This window comes from Microtus pennsylvanicus, chromosome 14 (genome assembly GCF_037038515.1).
Source record: "Microtus pennsylvanicus isolate mMicPen1 chromosome 14, mMicPen1.hap1, whole genome shotgun sequence".
NCBI lineage: Eukaryota > Metazoa > Chordata > Mammalia > Rodentia > Cricetidae > Microtus > Microtus pennsylvanicus.
The window spans coordinates 26672642-26695057 of NC_134592.1; the positions used below are offsets into that span (position 1 = coordinate 26672642).

The 22416-nt window shown below is 38.2% G+C and overlaps 1 protein-coding gene and 1 pseudogene across 50 annotated transcripts in view; one reads left to right on the forward strand and one right to left on the reverse strand.

The window, feature by feature from the left end:
* Nrxn3 (neurexin 3) overlaps window positions 1–22416 on the reverse strand; it is a 1550418-nt gene that overhangs the window by 185707 nt on the left and 1342295 nt on the right. The gene's annotated exons all lie outside the window — the stretch shown is intronic.
* On the forward strand, window positions 17919–18505 carry LOC142835292 (rRNA-processing protein FCF1 homolog pseudogene; annotated as a pseudogene).

Sequence of the window (22416 nt, forward strand, 5' to 3'; positions counted from 1 at the left end):
TGTGAACCCAAGACACAAGCATTAAAGGGAAGGCGCTTCCCCTCTGCCAGGGTGGAAGGACTGAAGGTGACCCAATCCAGGATTTAAAAGCATATCTCGTGAGCCAACTTGTGTGTGTTGAGGAGTCTATTATGACATCATTAGAAACCACTTCACCGCTATGTGTTCTTTTTTTAAGCAATTTTAATAATTTTATGCGTATGAGAGTTTTGTCTGTATGCATGTCTGTGTACCATGTGCCTGCCTGGTGCAGAAGATGGTGCCAGAGTCCCTGGAACTGCAGCTGCCATTGTGGTACTTGGAAATGAACCTGGGTCCTTTGCAAGAATAAATGCTCTTAACTGAGAACTATTTCACCACCCTGCATGCTATGTGGATTTGAAAAAAAAAAATCAAGGATCAAGGCTTCTCATTTCAAATTATGAACTTAGCTTCCTATTTTCAATTTCCTTCAAATGGAGATATGTCCCTGGTAGAGCAGAACACCGCCCTTCCTTCCCATGACATCGTATGTGCCATGAGTCCCCAGAGAGCAAACCCCAGCATCAGATACACTCTTATCCAAGGAGCACAATATAGCAAGCATTCTGCAATGGCAATTAAACAGCATAGTCTTTCTTCTTCCTCTTCTTTATGAGTGCCTTACAATTTTATTCATTAATATGAAGATGTGAAAAATTTCATCCAAAAGGTCAAGAAACATTGCCAGAGGAATTAAACACCTACTTGTGCCTGTTGCATGTGTATTTGTGGGTGCCGATGTGTGTGTCTGTGTGTCTGTGTGTGTGTGTGCATTTAAGGAAGACCTCATACATCCAAATGTTGATTTTTCTAACCTCTTTTAAGTAAACACCTGTTGACTTAAGAGAATATAGGTTCATCATCTGTCAGAGGACAGAGCAGTAATAATTGAGCCCTTGAACAGTTCCAAAATAGTAGAATCCTGAGCTTTCATGACTATGTAAGTCCTCTCTGAAATGTGAATGCATCATAGTCCTGAACTCAGAACAAATTATTAGACTTTAGGGTAACCCAAAATGGTGAGGAGTGATCTAGAGTCAATGTAACCTCTGCTGAAGGTAGTTGGTGTTTAGGGAATATATAAACAACCTTCAGAAAGCATGGATTTTTCTTAGCTTTACCTAACTCAAAGCCGAATGGCATCCCCTCTTGCAACAGTAAAAGAGATATTTCTTTGCAGAGAATTAATTTCTCTCAACCCAGATAGAGATGAAAGCAGCTCCACAGGGATGCCCTGACAGAGACATCTTTGATTACCCAGGTTTATCTATTCAATGAACAGTGAAATTATATATTTGTATAGGTTTATTTAAGCGCTGTAAATATGTATGTGTGAAACGCACAGCATGGGTATGTTGAGGGAAGGGGTAGAGACATACATGCATAGAAGCTAAAATAAGGGCATTCAGTATCCTCCTCTATCACTCTTTGCCTTCTTGTGATGTGGCATCTCATGTTAAATCTAAGCTATTATTTTGGGGGTATAGGTTGGACTGCACCTCACTTTAATGTGCTGGGATGCTAATCCTTGTCCTTGTATTTGAACAGTGAGTGTTTCTCATCATCCAGACTTCTCTCTTTCCCCTTAATGATGCTTTGTAATGGAACTGTTTTTGCTCTAGTCTTACTATGGGAATTGTAAGTGAAGAATATGAAATTTATGAAATTTATTTTCTAGGTCTCTTCCTGTATATAGCCATACAATGCTCAGTAAATATTCGTCTGAAAGTGCTGGAGTGGTGAAGGTTCCTTTGCCTTCACCTAGAGCAATAGTTTGGTGGAGAAGCTCCTCAGGATGACGATCTCCAACCAGGTCTGTTTTGGGAGAGAATCTTTGAATATGAGATGTGCACTGTGCCTCTCAGGGGACTATGGGTGTTAAATTATTTCTCATAGCCTGCTGAGAAGTCTTCATCACCAGTAGGCTTATTAAAGACTCGCTCCATGGACTTAGAAATGAGGGAATAAAACCCATTATCAAGACCTTTAAACGACTTTGATTCTTCATTTGCACTAGATTCAAACTAGGGTCATAAAAAGTTTGCTATCAAGTGTGTAGTGACAAAACACTGCCTGGGACTCCTTGACAGACACAAGGAATTATTCATCCTTCCAGGATGTAAACTAGGGGTTGACTGAGTGGCAAAGACTTGGAGCAAGATGACTTTGATAAATTGTAATTGCTCACCAACTATACATCCTTGGGCAAATTGAAAGGTGAGGAAGATGAAAAATGAAAAAAAAACTGTTTGAATATAAACTTTTATTAAGCAAAATAAATCATCACAAAATGATGAGCAGAAAAGAAACAATTGGTGTGAATGTAGGTGTGTGTGTATGCATTATATCCATTGGTAATAAATATTTATCATTATTACAGAAGGTAAATATTTATTATTTCCCCTTTAGGACTGAAAATTCTCTCCTATTTTCAGGAGCTTGACCAAAGATAGAAAAGAGGGAAAATGTTTTATTTTTTTTTACAAAAAACTATATACTTATGCTTTCCTCTTCAAGTTATATGTTAAATCCCTAAACCCTATGGTGGAACTTAGAGTAGAGGGTGTTAACAAGTAAGTAGGTAACATGAGTGGTAACTTGGACAAGAAATACTGGAGAGGTGGTCTTCTTTCCAGTATGCAGTAAAGACAGGGCAAGGAGGCAAACATATGCTAATCAAGAAATAGGCCTCTTACTGAAATTGATTTAGCATCCAGAACTGTGAGAAATAAACATTCGTTGTTCCAATCATGCGGTTTATGGTACTAAGACATAGCAGTCCAAACTGACCAACATTAGCCGTGTATTTAGACAGATGTGGCTGAAGAGATAAAGGTAAATAGGAGAAGTCAAGAATATTAAAGCTCTTAGTTTGGAAATGAAATTTGTTGACTAGCAGAGAAAACAGGAAGAAAGAAATAGGAAAGGTTACTGCACTTCTTTGTTTATGTGTACTAACTTCTCAAGAATAAATAGCAGTTTTAAATAAAGATATCTGGCCTAAAAGATTCTTAAAACTTAGACAGGTAGTCTGCATTCCAGACACTCACTTAAATTGTCAAAACAGATGCTAAGGTAGACACAGTCTTGGACTCAGTGTAGCCAAACACAAACAAAAGATTTTTAAGTTTCATTAGCTGACTAAATCTCCAAGATTTTTTTCTCCTTCCCACCGGCTTTCACTGAAGCCCTCAGGAAATGTTTCCTGTAAAAACAGCAGAGGCATCATTCCCAAATGCTCAAAGATGGTAGACTTTTTTCCTCAGCACTTTGATGTTTGTTAACTTTAAGGATGTTTCATCAGACACATAACTGGACACAAATATTAGCCATAGAACATTAGCCATAGAACAGACATATTCCTTAGTAGACAATAGACAAACTTCAGATGGCCATGCCATCTCTGTGTATCAGACTACAGAACAAATGAACCCTAACCCTAACCCTAACCCAAGGCATCTAGAGTTGAATACAGGTGTACCTACACTATGAAAGATTGAAGACTATGTCTATCACTAACAGGAACAATACACAATGGCTCTGAATCCAGAAGGAAGAATTATTCCAAGACTACTGGATATTAGTCATTTTCCCCCACTGGATATTTGTTAGTTGCTTTTTTTTATAACACAATAACTTACAAATTGCAGAGCCCATAGGTTCACAAGGCCTTCACAAACTATATTTTAAAGAGATAGTACATAATTTTCATGTGATTTTTTTCATTATTTAAAATACAAATCAAAGGGTCTCTCTCTTGAGGTGCTGATGCCTTAGGGCTGCATGAGTGTAGGTGTATGTGTGTTTGTGGAAGGGATCATTTATGTTTCCCAGACTGGCCTAGAGTTTGTGATTCACCTGCTTACACTTCCTTAGTTGTTGGCTGTACAGCCATACACGCTGGGGATTCTTTTTGTTAAAAAAAACTGTAAAATTTCAAATACCTGGCTAATCATTTTTTAGTTTAATGAGGCTGGCTGACAAGGAGTCAAAGGGATAAGTTCTAGTGGGCACAGCCCTCATCATATCCTACTGTTTAGTAGAGTCAAAGGGTGAATTGTGTTTCCCTATCATCAAATTTGTTCAACTCCTTTTTGATATAAAATGGTGAACAGTCCTTCTAAATTACAATAACTATAACAACAAAGAATGTCACAGGACTCAAAAAATATACAAAGAAAAGCACATTTTTAATGTTCTATGTTATTTTATATTTCCCGATTTCCCCCATAGAATCTTTTGAGTTTATTTGCCACTTAATGAACTACAGCAATCTAAAGTTTTTGAATAAGGTTGATCTGACCTTGAAACTTTCCGATCCTGTGTTCTTGACCACATTTTGTATAGAATCTTTAGGAATCAACATTTTCATCTCCAATGTCGGGTAAATATTATCTACCAGAAAAAGCTGTTACGATGATAGAACAAGTATATGCAGGCACCTAGCACATGTTCCATGAGCTCACACTTTTCCCTTTGACGTGTTGGGATGGATTAAGCACCGTGGATAATGAAGATCAAACTTGTATCTAATGAGTATGCCCCCAAGAAATGACCCAACTGCTGCTTCTGAGAGGTGACTTGATCCAAAATTGCAGAGTATCTTTCAAGGACTGAAGTGCCAAAGCAAAGTCTGTTTTTTTAGGCAGCCTCATAGGAAGGATTACTTTTAAATACATTTCTTTCTGCACTCTGATGGGTGGTAGCAGCCTTCATCTGTACTCAGAGATGCAGCAACAGAAAATGTACTCTCAGCCAATAACAATAAGAATAATAAATACCAGTGAAGATAATGATAATAAAACCTATTAATTGAAAGTTGCCTGACAGCCAACCATTTGGTGCAGAAGAGTTCTTATAAATTCTATGCAAACATACTTTTAGTTCTCTGTGTTCATATATCTGGATGGCTATAACCATCAAGAAAAATTTAATGCAGGTCATTGCTCCAGCACTACCATTTAATACTGAGTAGAAATGATATTGAAAAAAATATTTTAGTTATATAACAGACTGTCAAATAAATAAAAAATGCTCATTGCAATATAAGAGCCTGAAAAACAAAATTGCTACTTTGCCACACAGAGGTTTAAGTGGGCCAATAAATCTTAGATAGTCCTCTTCTCTGTGAATTTCCAGACTGCTAAGAGATGGACACAAACTAAGGCCCAGAAAACTTTATTGCTTATGGAGTCTGACAGAGAATGGTTCTGGGGTGAGACCTAGACCTGGCCACAAATCAGTCTCTCTCCCATTTCTCACTGCCTTTGCAAAGATGAAGCAGGAATGGGTACCTAAGCTCAGGGGATTAAAAAAAAAACCTGGGAACAGGAAGAAAGGAAGAGAGAATTCTCATCAAATGCACATCAGCTTTATCCAGTCCAGTTTCTTCAAACAGATAAAGATGGCAGAAAGGTACATGTATTGCCCCGATCATTTCATTCAAGGGAATGGAGGCTATCTCATAGTAAGGCGATCATGCCTTTACTAATACAGCAGAAACTTTAACGAATCCTCTATAGGAAATCCTAGCACAGACTGACTCTAGCGAGGACCTGAAGTGCCAAATGTCAGGCAGCTAAAGAGGATATGTTGCTTGAAGCTGGGTGTATGTCTAACATCCTGGGAGTGCTCACTCTGGTCATTTCAGCTCTCGGTAAATTGTAGATGGCTACTATTCTTTACTGCTGAAAAAGGTTTAGCATCATGCAGTTGATATCTTACCTGTCTGACATTGGAATGCAGAAACAGTTGCTAGAGAAGGGGAATGTTGAGTAAGAATTATGAGCAAACAACAATTTCAATTGCAAAAATTCTGCATGGCAGTAGAAGTTCATATTGCAGACTTCTGTCGCCATCCTTAGAGACATGGAAGTCTTCTCTGGTGACACTTATGTGTGTGAACTAGCCCCAAAACTCCCTTGTGCTGTCCAACTATGCTGTCAACTCCAAGTCCAAGTCCTGAGGGATGCATATAATCACCATATTTACTGTGATGGCTCAGTCCATAATCACACCCCTGACTCTAATGAAACTAAAGTGCACGTATCATTTTGTAGATGTGATTTGTTCGGGCAGAGTAGCCTGTCAGCTGTCTCTGGCCAAACTGTACAACCTGCAATTTAGTTAACAAACTGAGACATCACAGAAACAGCGCTCTTATCCGGCTTCTTTGATTCACTTGGATGTACTACCTGTCTTACATACATTTTGAATCCCTAGCTGAGTGTCATTAGTAGTTGAATAGGCAGAATTGAATAGACAGGAAAAAAAAAGGGAAAAGTTTGTAAAGTTGTAATGTAGTGTCAGAACTACATGTACAAATTCTGCCAACATAGTTCCCTGAAACCAATAATTCTATTATTGTCAAGAGGGCAGATTTTATTTTTCACCCTAGAGCCCTACATCCCCACACTAATCTATAGTGCCTGCTATCCCTGTGAACTCTCTGAATCTTCTGCTCCATGCAGAATCAGTGATTAATCTAGCAATTTTCTCAACGAATATAAATTTAGCACCCATTTGTATGTATGATGCTAAACATTAATATCTAAGTGAACAGAGTCATTTTCAGTATTCACATAAATTGTGCTGATAACGGCTATCAAAAAAGTGCATTGCAGGTGGAGAGGTAGTTCAGAGGTTAAAAGCACTTGCTGTTCTTGCAGAAGACCAGATTTCTGTTCTCATACATACACACAGTGACTCAGAACCACCTGTAACTCCAGTCTCAAGGGATCCAATTTCTTCTACTGACATCTTTCAGGTACCCACATCCATGTGTGCATACAGAGATGAGAGACAGACAGACAGACAGACAGACAGACAGACAGACACACACACACACACACACACAGAGAGAGAGAGAGAGAGAGAGAGAGAGAGAGAGAGAAAGAGAGAGAGAGAAATAGAGAGGCACACAGAGAGAATATATTTGAAGAGAAAAACACAACTGAGTATTGTGGCACATGTCTGCAATCCCTGTACTTAGGAATCAAATGGGAGGATCACTGATTTGATTTGGGATTCTCTGCTGTATGCTGTGACTTTCTTTTATTACCATTGGTTAGTAAAGAAGCTGTTTAAGCCTATGACTTAGGAGAGTAAAGTCAGGTGGGAAATCTGAATAGATATATAGAGAGAGTATGCAGAGCCAGGGAGACACCATGATGCTACCAAAGGAGATGTTTGCGAGAACCTTGCCAGTAGGCCACAGTCTCATGGAAATGCACAGATTGATAGAAATGGGTTAATTTAAGGGGTAAGAACTATCTAGGAATACACTAGAGTCATTGGCCAAATAGTGTTGCAATTGATATAGTTTCTGTATGAATATTAGGGTCAGGATGACTGGAAAGCAAACAAGCACCCTCTGTCTACAATTGGTGCCAGCATGAGGCAACTATATCCACATAAAACTTGAGAGAACTTGGGAAGGAATTCTAGACACAGAAGAACAGATTTAGGCATGGCTTCTTAGTAGTAACATTTTCTCAGGTGGGCTCTGTTTGCTAGCGGTGATCCTTTAAAAGAAGTATTCCTGATTTGTGATAGTTGTTTTAACACCTTGGCTCTTTCTGGAGGTCCTGTACTTAAATGGTGTTTGTGAGAAGCATTCTACTAATTGCTTAATGGCAACATGGACTCACTGTGTCCTGGGACCTGGAGTGGTGAGCATGGCTTGCAGAGAGGACAGTGAACAAACCTCTGTCATGTTGGATGAGGTGGAGCCAATTCATACTAACCTCACTGCTTAGCATTTTAAGGAGAAAACCTGGTCAAAAAATGATTACAGATATGCAATAAAGACAGATTCAGACTGAAATAAACCTCTGAACAAGTCCTAGTGTGTTTAAAAAAATGTACATAGGCTTGGGAGAGAGTGGGAAAAACATAAAGACAGTTATAAAACGAAGTAAAGTATTTAAAGAGACAATAAAGGTAATAAAAGAGATTAGAGAGTCATAGATTAAAGGAGTAAAAAAAATAAGCCACATAAAGGTGTAGTATGCACAGAGAGTCTAGATTGTGTATATTATTGTGCTTTCTTTGAAATTTTTTTGACTGTGAACAGCTAATGATGGAAAGATATTTCATTGTATGGGCTGCTGTGCTAAACCAACATAGATATTTTAAAGGTATCTTTACTTAAAAATTTGAGTCTAAGGACATGATACTTTGAAAAATGTTTTTGTTTATACAGAGGATTAGACCCTGTGGATTTCTTTCAGGCTAATATGGTCTGATGGAAAAAGCTCCCTCCCGAAAGGTTTCTTTGAAGCCTAAAAATACTTTGACCAACAAAAAAAGCAGGAAGCAGTTTGGAAAGAACAGCAACCAAATTCCCAAAATGACTGTTTATAAATGTGTATTTTCATTTAAAGGGAGTTGATTATAAGTGATTAATGTTCAGAGTCAATTTCTAAAAAAAATAAGGGGGATATGATATAAAGATGAATATTTTGCATTGGTATGGGATCTGGTCTATTGATATAAATTTAGGTTTGATTTTGTTACATTGTGTATATGTACTTCTGCTCTTGTTTAAGGTATTTTGTTTAAAATGCATTGTATAATTAAGAAATACAGATTAATAGACAGTCATATATAATAGTCAAACTTGTAGTCATGTTAGTTAGGTTTTCTAGATATACAGAGATATATTTCAGATGGATAGGTATCCTTCAAACCTTTCAAAGACTAACAAAATATGGCATTTAAAATGTTTTAAGAACTTAGAATTTTTCATTACAATGAGATAATTACTTCAGAGACGTTGATGGGCATTGAAGAAACTTGTTATGGAATTTCCCTTCAATGCAACAAGGCTAGCCATTTGGACAAGAAACTGTTCTTTCCTGGACTGCTTTGATGATATGCTGTATAAACTGAACATGCAGCACCCACGGGAAAGGGACCAGAATACGTTGCCAGACTGAAAAAGTGGGGATGATTCTTCACAGTTTCTCTTCACAGAAGAAACTGCCAGACATTCTGCAGAACACAAAGGAAAGTGGCTGACAAATGGCCTATATAGATGAGACAATTTTTCAAATTTCCTGCTTCATGGTAAAGTCTGCCAAATACTATGGGCCTGTAAAGTGTATATGAATGCCACAACATTACAGAAGAACTTTGGGTGACTGTCCAGGCAGTAAGCTGTCTCTGTCAATTCTAAAGTTTTGGAAGCTTCTTACAATATACTCTTTACTTAGGTAATATTATAACCTTCTGGGGTCTTTGAAGAGTTGAAGACAGATAGTTATAGTTTTCCTTATTTGTGATGAAAGATAAATTAGAAATAAAACTTTTGACTCACAAAAATAGGATAGATGATAGAGTATTTCCTTAATATTCCAAATGTAATGGACTAAATATTGTGACTATAATGCTTGTTTAATAACTGTTTTTGTTGTATGCAATTTTACCTTGTTAACGTTAAAACCTTCCTTTTTATTTAGACAGAAAAGAGGAGATAATGTACGCTATCTCTCTGTATCCTGTGACTATGTCTTATTACCATTGGTTAATAAAGAAGCTGTTTTGGCCAATGGCTTAGCAGAGTAAAGCCAGTTGAAAAATCTGAACAGAGATATATACATAGAGCAGGAAGAGTCAAGGAAATGCCATCTATCTATTGAAGGATATTGTTTCCAGAACATTACCAGTAGGCCATAGTCTCATGGCAATATACAGATTTATAGAAATTGGCTAATTTAAGATGTGAGCTAGCTAGGAATACACTAGAGTCATTGACCAAACAGTGTTGTAATCAATATAGTTTCTGTATGATTATTAGGGTCAGGATGGCCAGGAAATGAACAAGCAGCCTGTGTCTACACTGCATATTCAAGGCCAGTTTGTTCTACATGGGGAGTTTTCAGGACTGCCAGGGCTCGAAAGTGAGATGTGACTAAAACAAGAACAAAAATTCACAGAACAATTCACCACAATCATAAGAAAAAGAAAGCAAAGCAAAAGTGAAAATTGGGCTGAATTCTGAGGGCCTATTTAAGAAAAGGCAAGAAACTTCCCTTTCTATAAAATGCCTCAGGAACAATATATATTTATGGTCCCCAAGAATTGTCATATAAGAACTAGCCTTAAGTCATAGTAACATGGAAGTGTTTGTAATGGTAACGGGGTTTAAAATCACTCCTGAACAGGGACAGAATAGGAATATAAAGTAATGTTCCGATTTGTCTGCCACAATAACGATAAAACTGGAGAAATGGAGATGTGTAGAGGTGGACTTGAACCCATAAAAGCAACGGTAACCCTCTACTCTTTCATATATGAGTCAAGTAGCGCTGGACAAGTCATGTGACCTCTCTGAGTATTACTTTCTTCATTGTAAATATGGTAATGGTCCTATCAACTTTGATAATGGACTTCATAGAGTAATTTTAAAGAGCAATGAGATAATACATGGAGAAGTGAAGGTAAATTGCAATGCCCAATGCACATAGGGGAAAATTATTAAGTGCCCTTCAAGAATTATGTACTTGATTTTAAGCATGCATGCCTCTCCACTCCCACTCTGATATTTTTTTAAAGGCTGTTTTTAACTCTCTTTCAAACCTTCAGAAGAAGCAGGAAATGCTTCATGTCATACTTGTCTGTTTCTTTTATCAGAAAAAAATCAAAGTACTCTTTGGAAATTATCTCATTAATCTCTTAGAGGGAAGCAACTAAGGGGACACATATTTTGCACAACTACATATGAATCTTGGTTTGACAAATAGCTAAAACTGTGATGTACTTCCCCAAGTTACCTAGTGAATCAAAGACAGTACAAAAACAAAAAACACCAATCTAATTATTTAATTCCTGCCATATGCATCCAAAAATCTCTTCTAGAATTTCAAGCCAGAGCTGAGTTTTCCAGCTCCTGAATGTACAATTGTTTATAGCTTTAAGACGCATGCTTTTTGAAAATAAATAGACATGCTTCCCCAATCAGATCTCTGTAGGTAATTTTAAAAAGTCATATATAATATTTATGATATATAACCAATCCAGTTAAACATTTTTTTCCAATCCAACTATTCTTAACATGTTAGGTAAAAGTAAGGTCTATTTTCTTTTGATGTACATGGTGATAATTTGGTTTATGTCAATCTCAAAGATGATTGTCTCTCAAATATACAGAGACTGGAATTATTTTGAAAATACTTAGTCTAGTCTTTATGAAGTAGAATTATATATTATGAATCTATTTTTACATAAATTAATGAGCATCAGTTGGACACACTAGTTATAAAGAATTGTGTGGGAGTCAAAGATGTAAAGATGGGATGTGGCATAGGTCCTCAGTGGATTTGAAACTGGGCAGATGAAATAAGATGGGAACAAAATAATCATTAGAACCGTAAAAGCTATCTAGAGATGAACACCATTTGATAGAACATAAGTGGAAATGTTATTCTGTTGGGGAGGGTACAGAAGATTTCATGTAAAACAATTGACATGGGCTGGCTTGCAAAGAACATCTCAGACTTCAACAAAGGAACTGAATCAAAATGAAAGAGAAAAAAAAACAGCATTCTAAAAAGTATCCTAGTTTCTGAAATGCAATTATTAAACAAACAAATGAATAAACAAAAAAACATGACTGACCAGTGGACAAGTTTGGTTTAGACAAAATGAATACCTTGGAGAGAAATTAAATAGTAAATTAAAGCCAAGTGATGTTACATTTTGAGTGCCACATGAAGGAGCATAAACTCTCCTCGCTTAGCACTGGAAAACCTGAGTGAAATGACGAAAAACACAAACAAATTTAGTTATCTTTGAGCAGATGGGGGCAAGACAGGAGAGGAGAAATAAGACAGATAAAGGAGAGAGGAAGGACCTGAGGACGACAATTACAAAAGCGATAGAAAGACAGAGGTGGCCAAGGGTCCAGGTAGACTCAACTCAGGAAAACACACAATCCCATTTTTCCTCAGCTAGAACAGAAAAGAGTGATTTCTGCAGTTTTTCAGGGATGTGAAGTAGGTACCGTACATCAATGGATGCAAAGAAGATTTATTACAGACTTTGTAGGAGACATTTGTAAGCTGAGCTGAAACTTACCAGGGCTTTCAAAGTCCCTTCCAAATCGGCGTCAGGGAATATACCATGTCTTTTAGTGAAAATGAAGAAAAATAAGCATTCACATGCATGGTAGGCAGGCAAAAGAGCTCAGAAGCTGGATCACAACATGGCGTGCCATGTTAACTCACGGGGATTCTTTCTGTTGCCATAGTCTCTCTCAAAGAACACCTATCTCTGATAACAAAATGACTTACATCTAACAGTTTATACAAATGCTTACTTAATTGCCTGGACTTTATGAACAGTTGTCGTTGTGATCTTTGGCAAGAAGTTGGCACAAGAGCATGAAGAACGGTCACATTGAACTAAACCTTGTCTCTTTGAGAATACATTTGCCACACAGGAAGGAGAAGGGGATGGTGCCGAGAAAATGCAAAAGTTACAAGTAAGTGTCAGTAGCAGGCAGGTTTGTGTGATCTCTTTGAGGCCACAATGGAAAGAAAAGGGAATGTTTACAAAGAAGGATGAGTCACAGATGGTTACCCAGCAGATGGGGAGCTCTTGCATGGATGGCCACAGGACTACGTCCTTAACCGTTTCCAAGCAATGCTGGGTCAGTGTCTTGGTTGCAGAGAAACATTGTGGTTAATGTATGAGAGGGGAAACCATGGAGTATAAATGCCAGGGTGAGATTGGGAGACAAAAAAATAAAATCCAGAGAAACTAAGCTGAGATGCATGTAGATTAACCAAAATTAAAGAAAGGATTGCATTAATGAATAGTTAAGATGACTGAGCCAAAGGAAACGGGGAAAGCAAGTGGAAGTGATAAATGACCCGTAACTCAATGGGTTCTACAATTGGGAAATGTAGGTGAACTCTCAATGGATCAATACAAGTGTGTTGCTATTAGAGTAAGGAATGACTTCTTGGTACTCTGCAGAGATTAAGCAAAGTATGGAGCATCTGGCTCTTGAACAAGTACCATGGTTTAATGAAGTCACCAATAAACTGGGTGTGGTGAATGACTGTAATCCCAACATTTGTAAGACTGTGTCAAAAAATTCTCTATGAGTCTGAGGCTAGCATGAGCTACATACTAGACTCAGTTTCAAAAGCATGAATAAATGAATGAATGAATGAATGAGAGAAGGAATCAATGGATGAACAATGTCATCAATAGGCTTTCAGCATTTTCCCTATGTTATTTTAAATAATAACAGTACCTCTTTAGCTCATGGGATGGTAGCAGATGTGAAATAAACAAAGCTTCCAAAGTGTTTCCTCTGTTTGTAGTGTTTGGGAAAATATAGAGATACACCATGGAGAGAATAAGCTCTAGATAATCACAGGGTTTTCAGTTTGAACCTGAGAATAAACATGCATACAGAATATCTGAACCTAATCCTAGCCTGGAGACAATCCCAGTGCCTTGTAGCCCAACGCAAAACCACCATTTGGAACCCAAGGGAGATAAGCCAAACTTCAGTCAGCCTACAGGCTTCTAACTGAGGATAAGGATTTTCTGTGGCAAGTCCCTTGATTCAGGCTAGTTTATTATCTAGTTTTATCAGACTGTGATTGACTAGTATGCTTGGTTTCAGTAAATACATCTCTAAAATACATTCTGTTAGACGGTCTGATTTGGAAGCTGTGATCTGAATGCAAGGAATTGCACCCATACCTTTGTCTCCATGTGTGGTAAAGAAGAAACCAACAAGTTACTTCCCTTCTTTGTCTTCTAATTTAAGCATTTGAAATTGTAAATTCAGGTACTACAGTGTCTTCTGAAGAGCCACTGAAGACATAGAAGGAATCTTTTCTGATTTTTCAGTTTCCATTAGCCACCATTAGGACACTTTCCTTTTGAAAGTCAACAATGTCTTCTGGAAACAGCCTGACTCTGGTAGCATTCTTTTTGCTTGAGGTTGTTTGTATCTTTACTTTTAATAAATTAATGGCTAGAATTATGCTTGCTTTCTCTGTATCAAGATAATGTAGCTGTGCTCAGCCTATTCAAGAATGAAAAAGTAGAGTCAAACCTTTGAAAAGCTTCTTTGTGTTTGAAATGAACCTAGATGCAGTTTTAATACGTATGTATATATATTTCAAAATATAAGTATGTATGTGTATATTTTATTTCCCAATAAGGCAAAAGACTACTTCGTTTTGAATACACAATAATAAAAATATCTAAGTACCATGGGTACTACATTCAAGACTTTACAAAAAGACTCCAGTGACAATCAATATAGGCAAGGAAAGTCAAAATTTTAAGACCTGTGTAAAAGGAGCAGTAGAAAAGGTGATAAGTAACATGTGGCTCATGCCTTGGCAGCTCAAGAAGCATTGCTAGACAGTGAGGAAATTAATATGGACATTGAGAATGGGAAGAGTGTATGCTTCTAGTTTGGAAAAGCATTCACTCATAATATGCATCTGTATCTCTTTGCTTGAACCCGAAAGAAGAAAAAAAATTAGGTATCATCAAACTGCCGAAAATAGTCACACAGAAACACCGTTACCCACCTAATGCCATGGAGAGTAGAGCCCATAACAATTCACAGAATGCTCCACTGACATCATTAAAAGCAAATCTCCCTGCCCTCCTTGGGAAAATATCGCCATGCATTTCAAAAGAAAAAGAAAACACTATATGCTACTTCATACTACTATTTTAGACTTCCTGGCTTTATGTAAATTCTCCCTGTATTGGATAAGCCGTTGTTCTTTGCTCTTTTCTTGTTTGTGCTTTCTACACCACTAACAATTTACTGACGCAAAACCTCAACAATATTCCTATATGACAGTTATGCTGCCCTGACTGCCCGATTACTGCGCAGATTGCAGCCGCTCCCAGGGAAGTCTCGGAAGCACCTCATTCATTCACTTTTCCCTGGGAGAGGATTTATTATTTGAAATGAAAGCCAAAAGCTAACAGCCTCGATTCAAGGTCATACCCAAAAGAAACAACATCCGATTCCCTATCTGCAAATGTTCTTTCCTTAGCCACCCGTAAAAAATATTCATGACCTCAGCTACTTCAGGTTATCCAAACTCTTCAGCAGAGAGCCACTTTTCAATCTGATGCAAGTGATTGTGGCCTTGCATTTGTTTTCTGCAGCAGAAATCAGTCTTTAGACCATTCAGTCCCTTATGATTTTTGTCTCTGTATCTCATCTTCCTCCTTTCACTGAACTGGCTGTGACAGTCTTAAGGATAGTCTTTAAAAAAAATTAGTTGCTATTCATATTTTTAAAAGTCAGAAAAACCAAAGCCATGTTAGTATTTAATCAAAATAACAACTGTTTCTGTTTCTATTCCAGCCAATCTTGCTAAAATCTGTGTTTATAAAAGATATGTAAATGATTCAAATGCCTGCCTATTGTTGTCTCTTCGGGGTTGTCTACATAGTTTGGGTGTCAGTGAAGTAGTTGGGGAGGAGGTAGCATTCACATAGGGGCAGTCACATATGCAGGATCCCTGTGACATAGAACCATATTGCAGAAAGATGAAAGTCCATGAAAGGGTGAGCAACCACCTTGTCTGTTCTTCCCCTGACAGTGCAGGTCTAGCGACACAACTCTCGATTAATGCATAAGCAGAGAGATTTCACAGCTCTTCCTTGAGATCACTCTGACAGCTCTCCAGCTGTTTCCATGCTATTTTTTGCCATGATGCAATGGGTAAGCCACAGCTTCTTCTCTGTTACTCTGCCAACAGCGTTACTACCTGCTGTTCTGTGCTCAGAATCTGTTTCCCAACCAAACTCTACCATCTTGTCGCCTTCCCACTCACCTTGCAGAGCAGTGGATTTAAGAGTCATTGATATGTACTCGCTGGGGGAAACCTAGATGGAAATGGTATGTGGGAATGTCTACATAAAAACACAGGTAGATATGCAGATACACCTATGTACCAACAACCCCAAATAGGAGCATGTAGGTATCCATGTATTTACAATACCTTATTTTCATCCAATACTTTATGACACTTGAAACAATTGCTATGAGGCAGGAAGAAAGCAACTATTGGGAGTTAGACACTAAGTTTGATGATTTTTTTTTCTAGTTTGTTATTTCAATGTCATTTTACCCATTTGATAACTATGGTTTGTATAATTTGCTTGTTGTGGGTTTTTTTTGTTTGTCTTTATCCAATAAATTCAATAAACCAAGACGAGACCACATAATGACTAGGAAGAGAACCTGAACTTGAGTCTGATGTCTATGAATTTCAGTTCTTACTCCTCTTAAAGACTATCTCATTAAGGTAACTGTGAGGCTTGCCTTACAAGGAAGGCCAGTAAGCATGATTGTCAGATCTCCAGACATTATTAGAAGCATCTGACCAGAGAAGGGGAGGCTTGTCTGTGCTGGCTCACAAATATGTTGAATGCAGGAGATTCCACTAAACACACAATGAAGAAACTGTACAACAAGTACAAGGACACAGGTTTGTAGGAAAAAGAACTTGATTTTCTGCACCTGGTCAGATTTTTTTCATAGCAACAGAAAATCCAAATTTTGTTTCTGAAGCCAGAAAGTCCAAACTGACCAGGATTGCCTGGCACTTGTAGGCCTTACTTCATCTTTCTCTTCTGTCCTTGATGTTGCTCCTCTGCCATGCACTTCCTAAGGACCTCCACTGTGACTGCAGGATTCCTGTCTAAGGTTCCCCCGCTGCACTGCTCCTCAATTGCCACCAATGCTGTCACAAAGTCAAGACTACAGCACTTATCACATTCTGCCTTCTAACTGAGGATTCAATGTGATCAGCCACTTCAATTTCCTGCTGCTGCGACTTCTCTACCATGATGGACTGTCCTCTCAAACTGTGAGTCAAAACCAACTCATCTTCTAGGAACCAAACAAACAAACCACGAGGAGAAAAAAAAATGAGTCTTTATAATTCAGTGTGCCTTCCATCACTGAATACAATATGTTCAAGACACACGGATATGAGTCAAGAGTAACAATAATAATAATAAAAAAACCCTTCCTTGTTCTCTGTAAGAAAATGTTCTGCTGTCAAATATTACCCATTTGGCCATCTTATAAACTGTGAGAGAGAAGCTACTGTTAGTAGATGTTACCTGATTTGTCATTGTGTTGTCATAGAAACAACTGGAGACTCACTCATTCAAGAAGTCAGGAATCCCATAAAAAAAAACACTAAATAGGAAACCATAATGTATACAAAGAAGATCTGATGCAGACCCGTGCAGGCGCTGTGCATCCTGCCTTAGTCTCTGTGAGTTCACATGACTTGTGAGCATATTGATTTAGACTTGTTCTCTTGGTCTCCTCCTTCTCCTCTCACTCTCACACTCCTTCAACTTCCTCTTCCACAGGATTTCCTGTGACATCATGGGGGAGGAGTCAAATGAAGACATCCCTTTCAGGAATGAGTGCTCTAAGATCTCTCACACTATGCCTAATGCTTGGATGTTAGTCTCTATATCTGTTTCCATCTGCTACAGAAGAAAGTTTCTCTGATGATAGCCAAACAAGGCACTAATCTCTGGGTAGAGCAGAAAGTAATTAGGAGTCATTTTATCACTACTTTGCTTTAAATGAGTAGTTTCTGGTTTTCCCCTAGATTGGTGGGCTATCCAGTCTCAGGCACATGGTTGTCCAAGCAGTGTTGGGTATGGGTTCAACCCCACGGAGTGGGCCTTAAGTCAGGTATTGGTTGGTTACTTTCACAAGTTTTGTGCCACTACTGCCCTAGCACATCTTGTAGGTAGGATACCACTGTAGAACAGAATGTTTGGGGCTTGCTTGGTGCTTGTTTCTCTTTTGGTAGCCTTAAAAGTATTTTTCTGAAAAAACAGGAGTACGGCTTGAACATGGGGAAGTAGAGAAAACAAGAAAATACGCAACTATGAAGCGAATGCTTAGTCTCAGAGATGAGAGACTTAAGGAAAAGGATAGACTAAAGCCTAAAAAGAAAGAACAAAAAGATCCCAGTGTTCTGAAGGAAAGAGAAGCCCCCCAACATCCTTCCTGCTTATTCTTCTAGGACAATACATAGCTGGGTCCACGGTACCATATCCTTGTTGCCACCAACTTCATCAACTTTTCCATTAAAGCCAAACTAGACTTAGTGCAGTCCATGATGGACGGTTTGAACTCCAAGTGTATCCCTTGTATAACTGATTGTGTGATGGCTGAAACTGAAAAATTGGGCCAGAAGTATTGAGTGGCACAAAGACTCACCAAGGATCCACGATTTGACTGACTTCCATGTACACACAAATGAACCTCTGCTAATGACTGCTTGGTACAAGAGTCACTCAGCACAAGTGTTACATTGTGGCTACAGTTTATCAGGACCTCAAACGAAGAATCCGGAAGATCCCTAGAGTTCCTATCATGTATATTTCTAACCATAGATACAGCACTGAACAGATGCCAGATGCTTATGGAGCTCCTCGGTTCTAATTCTAACTTGACCAAATTGATCTGCTTTTCTTTACTAGCTTTCTCTGTTTTCAGTTCATTAAACACACCTTTTATTGTGATTTTTTTAAATAAAAAAGTACTTTTCTGTACCAAAGAGACTAGAAAGTAGAGGCAAAGACTTTATGCAGATACCATCTTCACTTCTCTATATTCAATGAGTTGCGTGGGCGTTGTATTCAGCACTAGGATCTTTCAGTTTGCGGAGAGCAACCTACTGTCTAAGCAACAATCTGGCTAGACTGGGGATTCTCTGGGACTCTTTGCCCAACAACTCTATTGGATGAAACCAAATCCATTTGGTGATAGGAGATGGCTGGTAGGAACTGTCTCCACCACTATTTGATAATTTCACTTAAATCTTCTTCATATATGTAAATATTTTAGGAAGCTTCTATTGTATTAGGTTTCAAGACTATTCAATTGTTTCTTAATTTTAGCTCTCTGTATTCCTCTTCCTCGTCTGCTTCTCCCCTCCCTCTTCCCACTTAAGCATCGTGCTCCAACCGTTCCCTGTTCATCCATAACAATTTTATTTCTCTTTCCTAATGAGATCTCTCTATACCCTCTACTTCCTTACTTTATACCTACTCTTCCGTGGTTCTACAGATTGTTAGCCAGTAGACTTATTCATGGCCTCCACCTTGCAATAATCATCTCCATCATGTATTATGTATAAGTTTTATTCTTCTCATAATCAAAATGAAGAAAAGAATATGTCTTCAAAATTTCTTTACACCTTGGTTATTTATTCCCCCTTTGGCACAAGAGTCTAAGACCCTAGGGTATTTTTACAACTGGTTAAGTGACACCCTCTTCTCCCTCTATGGTGACAATCAAGGGTCAGTAAGGAAACAGTGATCCCCAGAATCTTCCACTTAGAAATACCTGAACAGAGATAATGCTTCTCTGTGGAAATGTTTTAATTTCCAGATCAAATGGAGCATCTATAACACTTCTCCCTGGAGATATAATGGAACATAATCTTAGAGAAGGCATTTGCTTCTCTGCTATTTTACTCTAGGTTAGGGGTTCTGGATTCATTTCATAAGATGCAAACCTACACACTCTGTATCATACACACACACACACACACACACACACACACACACACACACACTCATGCCTGTCAGTGTTTTGAGGAACTGACTATGACAATTTGAATGTAATGTAACAGGAAGAAAATTTAAGTCCTGTGAGTTAGAAGAATTAAATACCCTCGTTTGTCCTGGGTGTTCTGCATATTGGTGACAATGTCTTTGGTGGCTGGAATACTCATCACAGAGACATTCTAAAGAGGTACAGTTATAAGTTGATATGTAGATAGAATTATATCCCCCAGAAAGATATGATGAAGCTCTAAACTATCTCCCAGAATGATATAATGAAGCTCTAATCTCTGATTCTGAAATGTGATCCTATTTGAAAATAGAGTCTTTAACAACATAATTAAATGAACATATGATTATTAGCATATATATTTACATAACATGATAAGTGTTCTTATAAGGAGAACATGGTATGTAAAGAAAAATAGTGGAAGAATGCAACATGATGATAACAGAATAAGAATTAGGGTGCAAGGCAAAGACACCCCACTGAGATTTTCATCGCCATTTCCTGACTTCACAAGTATTTAAACCCCTTGCTTTCTATATCTGTGACATCAACAAGAATTGCACTCTGACAGCCCCACCATCAATGCTTGATTGAGAAGCACAGAGCAGTCTTCTGATGTGCCTGGTTATTTGCTTGTCTTCTTGCTTGGCTCATTGTTTCCTTTTTTGTGTCTAACAGGAAGCAATGCTCTTGAATATGGTTTTAAAATATGGAGAAACAATAAAAGAAAGGGAAAGAATGGGGCTATTGAAGTCAAAGCTATCAGGAGAGACCCAGAGGCAATGCAGTGTATTGGAAGAATAACCATGGACATATTCCTTTGCCACTTGAACTGCCTAGCACTTATTTATACAATGAGCACAAATATCAATTTTAAATTGATAGACATTTTGAACCTTTAGCTCTGTAAAAACTGATCTGCTTTTCAGCATAATTTCTTCTCAAACAACAAAATACTAACTCCACTAAATTTCTGCCTTCATTAAAGATGCAATGAACTTTGTTTGATGACATTTTTCCATGAGTTTAAGTTCAAAACCTGTCATATATAATTTCTAATATATACCGCTTTCTTGTGACTATTAAGTTATAGACCATAAAAGAAAGATGATATGGTAAAATTTGTAATCCTAACTCTGCCAATACAAATGCTAGGGCTATCCCGTCTGTTTCACATTTATTCTCCTGGTTGCAGAAGACTGTGTCCTGCGTTGAATTTCCCTCCCCTTTCATTGTACTTATTAGAGCTTTGCTGTTGTCTGTGAAGGGCTGTGGTCCATTGAATGGCCAAGGAAGCAAGAAGAGCCTACAACACAAACCATTCTTTTTCTTGATGGGTTTGTGTATGAGGTGTACTTGCTAGCATATTAGAAGTGCTATAAGGCAGAACACAGCACAAGGTTCTGAGATGGTCAGATACGTGAATTTCTTGAAACAAGGTCCATCTGGGTGTGGTCCAATTTACCAAAGTGGGCTTTCTAAGCACAAGATAGCCAAAAGTTAATTTGAGGTTAAGTAAGTGACTGCTAGATTCATTTCAAGAACTGACAGAAGATTTTCAGTTTCATGTGTCAGTGGCAACAAGAGGATCATCAGCTGGCAAAGAACTATCCAGTTTTGGCATTACTTATCTTCTGCTGTTCTTCTTCTCTCCTATTTAATTACATATCTCAATAAAAACATTCCTTTGTGATTTTTTTTTTTTTTTTTTGGTTTTTCGAGACAGGGTTTCTCTGTGGCTTTGGAGCCTGTCCTGGAACTAGCTCTGTAGACCAGGCTGGTCTCGAACTCACAGAGGTCCGCCTGCCTCTGCCTCCCGAGTGCTGGGATTAAAGGCGTGCACCACCATTGCCCTGCGTCCTTTGTGATTTTCTAACAATGGCTTTTCCCCAGATATTTTATTCAAACCACACAGAAGAGTAAGTAATCTACTCAGCAAAAGTCAGAGTGATGTGCAGTACTTTTCTGACCATTGCCCTTCCTTAGAGTGTGGACACAAACCAGAGAGCACCTACGCCAAAGACTGACTATAAATTCAAGCCTCCTTAGGCCTAAACATTTAAGTCTGAGATTAGCATTGATAAATGAAGACACAGTTTAAATATTGAGAAAAATGTCCTTTTGTCTCAGGTCTGAATGACTAATTAATGGAGGAAACACTTGTTTTTCTATAAAATGACCTGGAACTAAGAGAATACTTAATAGGTGATGTGAATAGGAAAGAGAGATGGAGTCAGGAACCCAACACAACCAGAACAGTAAGAATTCCCTGACTTGTCTGACTAAAATGCTTACCCTTCCTTGGTAAGGAGGAATAGGATGCATTTATGAGAGCTCAGCTGACTCAGGTCCCCCTAGAAGACGTCCTCTCATCTTTCTCTTGGGCCAGGAATAAAATATAAGATGATTCAAAATCTAACATGCGCAGAGCTTGGTAGCAGCATTCCTTTGGAGAAATGTTGTCTGAATCGGGCTTATTCTGCTCTGTGTGAGTTGCAGGTTACCAAACCCTAGCTCTTTCTTTTCATTGTGGGAACTCTCCAGAATGAATAGGCCCAAAGTTGTTCTTATGTTGAAGGGGGAAAAAAAACACAAGAATGTTTTTCTCTATGGTTTTTCGGCAACTGGCTGCCTCACAGAAACCTGCTGCATTCACTTGAGCTACAATGGCGCCGTTTGTCAAATTGCTGTTCCAGTGAGCTAAATAATGCTCCCATGGCTAGAAAAAGTTAATCTCCTTTTTCCAAAGAGCTCCATTGCCACCCAGGGATGTA